The following is an 8,839-nucleotide window of genomic DNA, read 5'->3' on the forward strand; positions in this document are numbered from 1 at the left end:
GTATGTAAAATATTGTAGTACTGAGAAGTATAGATCATTGAAGTATGTAAAATATCGTAGTACTGAGAAGTATAGATCATTGAAGTATGTAAAATATTGTAGTGCTGATGAGAAGTATATATCATTGAAGTATGTAAAATATTGTAGTGCTGAGAATTTTAGATCATTGAAGTATGTAAAATATTATGGTGCTGAGAAGTATAGATCATTGAAGTATGTAAAATATTATGGTGCTGAGAAGTATAGATAACTGAAGTATGTAAAATATTGTGGTACTGAGATGTATAGATCATTGAAGTATATAAAATATTGTAGTATATATCATTGAAGTATGTAAAATATTGTAGTGCTGAGAAGTATAGATCATTAAAGTATATGTAAAATATTGTAGTGCTGAGAAGTATATATCATTGAATTATGTAAAATACTTGTATAGGCTGCATTTGAGGAGATAGAATGTTTCATTTCAATTATGGTTGTTAAAAGTGTTTCACTTTTATGTTATGTTTTATCGTAGATATAAGTTCTGTATTGGCTTTTGTACATATTTCTCCTTGCTGTATCTACTTTTTCATCTTTTTTTTTGTTTTTTTTTTCTCTTTTTACTTTTACAATTAAAAAGAAATAATATTTGCAACTTTTCTATAAGAATATGAAGTATACCTAATTTTAACTGCATTTCAAGATCTTCAATATATTAACAATAATATTAAAATTATTTAAAATCTAATTCTAATATCCGTGATCTTATCCCTCTCCCCCCCCCCCCCCCCCCCCTATGGGGTAATTTATCCATGTCCTACTTAAGCAAAACATATCGGATTGAACATGAAATGTACGGGATAAAAAGTCCTGCACAAAAACGCAGATCTATTTCTCGATATGTATTTTTAAACAAAAAACATGGAGGATTAAAGTAGAGTAGGGTAAACATTATAGGAATGTGAAAGATAAGAAATTTGGGATTTACTTGTCAAATACAAGGCGCGAAAAAAAAAGTGGAAATTACGTGGAGTGTGATCAAATTTTGGAAAAATATTTTTTAAATTACAATTCGAAGTAAAAGTGTGAAGTAAACATTCAAGGAACAAAAACCGTCTGAAACATTTTAAATATCGTTTTCAAATAAATGTTATTACTCATGCTTCTAGAATTACATCAATGGAAAGTTGCAGTCGTATGTTTTAGGAATCTCTGTGCATAACTTTCAATACAGAAATCGGAACCTGAAAAAATTGGATATAAAACTCCAAAATTAACATAATGTTAATGTCCCTTATTTTTAAATATTTAGCCTATCACAAAGATCCAGAGAGCTGGAAAAGTATGCCAACATTTTCTGGACCCCGTGTCAAAACTTTGGCCTTTGATTTTACATTATTAACAATTGCCCTAGCTATGAACCTTAACAAACTAAAGCGAGCTTGTTTCTAGCTTTAGTTTGAATGGAGTAGTTGGCCAAATGCTAAAATATGTTTGCGTAAGAGCAGGCACAGTTGCAGACTTTGATTTACGTGTAATGAACATAACCTTAAGTAGCCATTTATTTTGTTTTATAAATGATTTACAAAGATTATTTATAAAAGTAATTTTAAAGTTTTACCTTAGAATTGGCACATTCTTTAGAAATGACTGGTTGAGTTCGTCGACAAAGTCAATTAAATAAATGACCTATAGTTAAACCCTAAATATCAAATACATCGAAAGAATTTATCAAATGTCGTCTTGGCAATTTTTTAAAGAGCTCCATATAATCATTTAATTAAAAAACTAAATATCTGCAACATTCTACTATCAGAAAGTGAAGAATACGACATTTGATGAATTCTTTCGATGTATGGCTTATTTAGGGTTTTTGTCTCTAAAAAATGGTAACTTTAGAGAATATCAGTACTTAAAGGGATCTGTCATAGTTTCTTCATTAAAGACTCAGTTTAAATATCGAGGACAGTCCTTTTATCTGTTTTTAATTAAATTCTTGAAATACAATCCCGTGAAGAAGGACAGGAAGGGAATTGTCGTTAAAAATTGTGTAAGCTGTAAACTGATCTTGTAAAAAATATAAGTTCTCCGTTATAGATCAAATTTTAATTTTTCAAGGCTGTTTTATATCAACAAATTATCGGAAATTTCTATGATTTATTACCTAAACTTTATCTTTTGATTTATGATATATTTATATCAAATGTTTCTTTAAAGAGAATTTAAAATAAGCAACTCTCCACACACACCCTAACAGGCTCAAAAACAGACAAAAACCGTGCCAGGTTTTAACTGCTCGATTAAAATACAGATGGTCGCCGATTATATCAATACAATAGGAACACAGCTTTGTCTGTAGCTTTTTCGAATTACAAGTTCACAAGTAATCAAAGAGAAGCTTTTTAATTGTAAACTTCTCTTTGAATTTCCATGTTTATATGTATCCATGGGGTTTAAAAGCTTGATAAAAATCTAATTCTAAATTTTAAGTCGTCTTCACTGTATTGATATATATGCGACGACGACTGTATGATAAATTATGTTTTATCTTATACCCCATTTCATGATCGGCAACTTATATATACTTTAGGTTTAACTGTTAAACTGAATGCCGTTTATTTGTTCGGGATATTACAGAATTTTTAAGTGCGTTTATATATTTTATATGCCTGGATAATTTTCTGTTTTCTGTGTGACATGTTTATATTGTCTCATGGCATTGGCCTCATTTATTTAAACTCTATATATAAGCTAAAGGGACTCCCTTTAAATACTCTAACTATTGATCAGGAGATAATCCAAGCATGACCTAAAAATCCAAATATTTCAAAATCTAAATAAAATCTAAAAAGACCCAGTCACCTACAGTGAGAGCCAGAAAACTCTGCATGGAATAGGAAGACGACTTTTAGACTCAAGTTATGACTCGATCGGGGTTTCATTAATTTATGTTTGAATAAATTATTACAAGAATGAACAGTTTAGAGTGGACTGATTGTTGTCGTCTTTAAATGTAAATTTATATTAAAAATTTTGTCTTAAAGTTTTATATTATAAATGTCGTCTTTAAATTTTATATGATAGATTTTGTCTTTACGTTTTATATTATAAATGTCGTCTTTAAGTTTTATATTATAAATGTCGTACAAAAATGTCATATTGATATGCGCGAAGTACACTGCAAAAAAAAAACTAATTTAAACAAGCCAAATCGTTTCTGTGTTTTTGTTGTCAAATTTCGAAAGACGACTTTTAAACACAACTTTCATTCCATTAATGTTGCGCTTGCTTAATTGTGGCTCACTAAATAATGTGAAGTTCTTAGTTTCCTTATTTGGAGGAAAGGGTTTGAAAAGTAGAGCAAAATCAAACTTTTTAACTGAACTAATAAGCCTCAAACTATTAGATCAACTCGAGTTCTAAAAAAATCCCCGCGGAGTTTTAACTCAAACCCGTTCTTTATCTGAAATCTTTTATTTAAGAGCTCAAAGATTATAACAATATAAGATTCAAGCACCACTATAGACTCAGACTGCTATGATAGGATAATGAAGAGAAATTAGACTAAATCATAGGTCTGTCAAAAATAAAGATCTATGTTTGATCCCGTTATTCACATTGTAACTAAGTGATTACTTATTTATAAAATATAACAAAAACATACAAAATTAAGTGTTTCAGGAGAAAATACTTAAAAACCTCCAAAAAAAGAGGCAACCTTTTTAACTCTTTCCTCTGCTATGGTTGCTTTTGATGACACCCTGCAACCTCATTTTTCAACATGGGACACTTGATGCAGCTCTCACTCTTATCTGTTATAGTTTCTCCGGTTATAGTTAATTTATGGGACACCCTTTACCTCTGTCTCATCTGTTATGTTTTAAATGAGTTCTGACAAGCTCTACTGCATATAGACACTAGTATATAGCGTATATAACCCCGGAGCAGAGTTTGCCCAACATATATCAAAGGTTTCTCCAACATATGATTTCATTCACATATCCAAGCTTCCCTGCATTCGAAAAAAAGTTTCTTTTTGTACAAAACCATTAAGTAAAGCTTTAAAATACTGTATTGCAAGCAGAAGAACGAATCGAACATTCAGATCGTCATACTTATAGAGATTTAGTTCTTCTGTTTAGTGTTTAGTCTTATATCCTTGGTGGGTGGGTAACCATGTACCTTTCAATAAAACTAAAATGGAAGAACAGCTAAAATCAAATTGAAAAATATCATTAATAAAGAACTAGAGAACTAGAGAACTAGAGAACTAGAGAACTAGAGAACTAGAGAACTAGAGAACTAGAGAGCTAAAGAACTATGGAGCTAAAGAGAACTAGAGAACTAGAGAACTAGAGAACTAGAAAACTAGAGAAATAGAGAGCTAGAGAGCTAGAGAACTAGAGAACTAGAGAACTAGAGAACTAGAGAACTAGAGAACTAGAAAACTAGAAAACTAGAGAACTAAAGAATTAGATAGCTAAAGAACTATAAAGCTATAAAGAGAACTAGAGAATTAAAGACATAGAGAACTTATGGAGATCTAAAGATTTAGAAATCTAGAAAGCAAAAGAAAACTGAAGAAGAAAAATAGAAAATGATTGAACTACAAAAACAGGAAAAACTTTCAAAGTTTTTACATTTTTATTGAAGATACTGATTAAGATGTAGAAATTTAAGTGGTTTCAGTTCGAGATGGAAAAATATGAATGCTAACTTTGCACATAATCATTTACATATGTATACTGAATACAGATACTGAATACATAGTAAATACATTAGTTATACAATAGAGATATACATTTATGTATAAACATGCAGTCCTCATTCTACAGACCTTCAATTGTATTCAGATTTATTCCAGATTTCTTCAGATTTACAAGATTTCGTAGAATTATAGTTACTACAGGGGGGTCGAAAACAATTCACTTTTAGTTTGAATAAAAATCTAAAGCTAAAAACTTTAATGTTACAATTTTCCATCCTTAAACTTTTTTTTCCTGATTTGAAAATGATAAAAAGGATTTGGAAGTTTTTCTGAAAAGCATAAAAAAACAAGGCCCGCGTTATAATAACGTGACCTTTCATCGCAGCGTTACCCTTTAATCGTTTTTTTTGAGAGAAAAGGTTGAATTTCTTTTCTTTTCTCATGTGATATCGATCCATTGTATAAATAAGAAAAAGTCAAAAGTTCTAAAGGGTAGGGTTATGATTTTGGGATACTCCTCTTTGAATGAGAAATTAATTGAAATTTTGTTTAGAGTATATATTGTGAATCCTTAATGACATGCATTCTTTAAATGAAATGTCACTTTAAGTTAATTTTACACTTGACAATCCCATTTCTTCCCAAACATGACATGATATTTAAAAATCATAATTAGGTGCTAAATTTCACCACGATAGATAATCCCCTAATCTAGTATTTAATGAACTTTGGACAANGATCCTTCCACTCTACCCGGTATTCCAAATACTACGTACGAAGCTCAGTGCTGTATTGGTAGTCACGGAGTGAAGACTTATTCCAGGAGAGTTCGACGCTAGTTAAACTGTATTCATAGATACGATTTAGTGAATAAAATCTACAGAATAAGTGAAGTTTTGTTATTCGATGATTATTTTCAAATAATTAACGTAAGTACTTTTAAAAACTGTATCATGTTTAATTAAATTAAAAAATAAAATGTTTTTGAATTATTTTTTAAATATTAGTTAATATTTTGAACTCTAAAAACTAGTAAAAACTTCATAATTGTATTTAGAATGTTGCTAATTCCAATTTGCACGTTTTCTAAAAATTGCATGAATGTGCACAAAAGCTAACTGTTTCTAATAGCCCATACGTGCAGGCTTTTCCTTTCAAGCCTATATAATCTGTTGCAATCTTGAGATAAGAAATTTTAAATTTTACAAACACCGTTTTTGAATACTCTGGGGCCTGTTCTCGTTTTCATTTCCTTTTTATCTTATGATGATTTTTCGAGATTTTATTTGCTCCTTTTGATCTATTCCCATTTTTATTCTTTCTTCTTTGTTATTCAATTCGATCTTTATTTACCAAATACTTAATTTAAGCATTTTCCTTGTGCATGAAATCTGTTTTGGAAGAATTTGACCAGATCAGTCATTGCTCAAGCTTCATGCGTTGAACTAAATATTGATCATAAAAACATTTTCATTTCGTTGTTTTTGCACTCTTCGGATTTTGGCGCGGAAAATTGATCGCAAAGATCGTTATCAGACTGGTCATTTGGCGGTTTTATTTGTGTACCTGAGTTTTTCATGTTATACCTCAGAAGTCTCCCCCAAGCCTGGTAGATTCAGAAAATTATCTTTGATTGTCGAATTATTCAACGAATTTTAGACAAAAATTTAGCTTCAAGTCATCTTTTAGGCTTCTTCTGTCATCTCTATATATTCATTTTTAGCATAAAAGTATATCAATTTATTTAGACATGAATTTACATTCATCTAAAAGCTCAATCCATCCTTCCATGAAAGGAAGGATTCATCCTTCCAGAACTTTTTTCATTTCAAGTCTAATCAAACATTTATTTATAAGCTGGAGTATTCATTTAAGCATTTAAAGCCTTTTTTACGTGATTTGTCATTGTGGTTCTTATATCTTGGTTTGAAACTTTATTTAGGAAACTGTTTTTTATTTTATTTTATCATTTTTCCTCGACAATAGGTTTTAAATAAAAGGCGATTTACGCAATGGTTTCAGGGATTTTAATTAATTAAAAGAAAATTTTCCGATTTAGCCCGAACATGCAGAACAAACATTAATCCATAAAAATGTATTTTGTAATCCATAATTCTGTATTAATTTCTTCATTCCTTTTTCAAATCCCATTTGAATCTTCATCCATAAACATTTTATCAACATCATTATTCATCATTTATCGATTAACAAGTTTATTCAATTTCATATTTTTTATTTTGTTTTTTTATCTAAAAATCCTCATTATTTTTTTAAATATCATTTCTGTTATGTAAAATTCTTTAGAGGGGAAATGAAGTTACTAACAAGTAAACTTTTATTGTGCCTTAAAATGGAAGATTCTGCAAATCCACGAAATGTGTTAAATATGTTGAGATAAAGCGTAACGATTGAAAACCAATGTATGTACTTAGAGTCTCTATTGTTCTATGCCAGGCTATCGTGGAATATAACTGTTAATGCTCTAAATGTATAGATTATATAGGCCAGGTTTTGTTTTTGTTCAGCTTTAAACATTTCCGCAATTAACCCTTCAATGGTTCCACTTCTAAGAAATATTGAACCCTAAAGGCGAAAATTCTGAGTAAGAAAAACAAGTTTTCTGTTTGACCACTTGTATACAGTAAATATACTGCAAGCAGTGTCTGTTTAAAAATTAACTTTATGTTAAAGGATTATAAATAAATTCTATAATACTTGTTTTAAAAAATTTAAAACAAGAGTACAGCTCTATTTGATAAAGTGATATGGTCCGTTTCACAAGGGTACAGCTCTATTTGATAGAGTGGTATGGTCCGTTTCACAAGGGTACAATTCTAAAAGCTTTGTTGATCTATTTTGAATTAGATATTGAGGTTTTTGTTTTTGAAAACTGTTTATTCTCATTTGAGGTTTCTCTGTTCAAGTGACTTAAGCTTTTCTTGCTTTAGAAACACTTAAAAAATTATCAGAATTTAGCTCTTCCAAATTATTGATCAGACTAACGTATCTAGGGTACCTAATTGTAAATCGGACATATCCTTAGCAATTGCCAGAAGGAAGGATCACTTAGAATTACGATTATATCAAATATTTTGAATGTTTAAAGGAAATAATTTGGTGCGGTGGACCTTTGGTATTTTCAAACTATTAATATACCCTGGATCAAGCAGTAGAAGTTTGAATATCAATGGTTTACACAATAAGATTGCACAGATATATACAGGGATAACATATTGGAGCTTGGCGCAATAAATCAGTTGAATGCTTGAAAAAGATAAACTAAAGTATAATTTTTATCTAAAAACTTGCATTGACTAATTTCTTAAACTTGATTTCGTTTTAACGAAGTGTTAAAAATGTTAAGAAAAAAATCTTAATGTTTAAACTTTAAATGTTTAAAAGTGCTAAAAGACAAATAAAAATTAAAACTAAAATGTTTTAGATTGGATGAGTTAAAAGTTTTTTTTGTGATATTAAAATGTGTGCATGGCTTTACCATTAAAAAAACATCTTAAATTCCTGAATCTAAATAGACAGATGGATAGATCGAAATATAAACAGAGAGATGGATATTGAGACAGATAGTAAGATATATAGATAAATATATAGATATTTATATATATAGATAGATAGATATATAGATAAATAGAGAGACAGATAGAAAGGTAGATAGATAGATAGATATATAGATAGATATATANCTTCTTGTTTCTTTGGGGAGGGGGGGAGGAGGGAGGAGGCGATCAGACCGAAACATTGCATATTTTACTAATTTGAATTTCTTCAAATTTTCAAAATTTAAAACTGCGTGAAGTTTGAAATAAGCCAGGTGAAACTATATTATAATATATGTAATGTATGTCTATTCTTTCCATGATTGCTACCAAAGGAGAAAGGACGTCTTGCCATTCCCCCTCCTCATTTCCTCAATCTCTTTCACTGAAAACCAAAATTTGAAATATGCACAAGAATTGTTATCATAATAACGCAGTTTTTGTAGAGCTTTAACTATCTAACTAGTTCTTGTAGTTATATTCAAGTATTCACGAATAAGGGCGTCCGCCTTCATGTTTCAGAGAATTCTTAACATTTAAAAAAGTGGAAATCATTTCCTATTCTTCTACTGCTAATGGTAGAGAGGGAGGGGAG

General features: G+C 29.8%; 1 protein-coding gene across 5 annotated transcripts in view; it reads left to right on the forward strand.

The window, feature by feature from the left end:
- LOC111713274 (FYVE, RhoGEF and PH domain-containing protein 4) overlaps positions 1-8,839 on the forward strand; it is a 34,739-nt gene that overhangs the window by 495 nt on the left and 25,405 nt on the right. Inside the window, exon 1 of one of the 5 annotated variants that reach the window (XM_023488120.1) lies at positions 5,489-5,619. The exons of the other annotated variants lie outside the window; for them this stretch is intronic. The gene's annotated coding sequence lies outside the window, so the exon portion shown is untranslated. Of the gene's footprint in view, positions 1-5,488; positions 5,620-8,839 lie in introns of those variants that run through there. 5 annotated transcript variants of the gene reach the window in all.

This window comes from Eurytemora carolleeae, unplaced genomic scaffold (assembly GCF_000591075.1).
Source record: "Eurytemora carolleeae unplaced genomic scaffold, Eaff_2.0 scaffold29, whole genome shotgun sequence".
In the NCBI taxonomy this organism is placed as follows: domain Eukaryota; kingdom Metazoa; phylum Arthropoda; class Copepoda; order Calanoida; family Temoridae; genus Eurytemora; species Eurytemora carolleeae.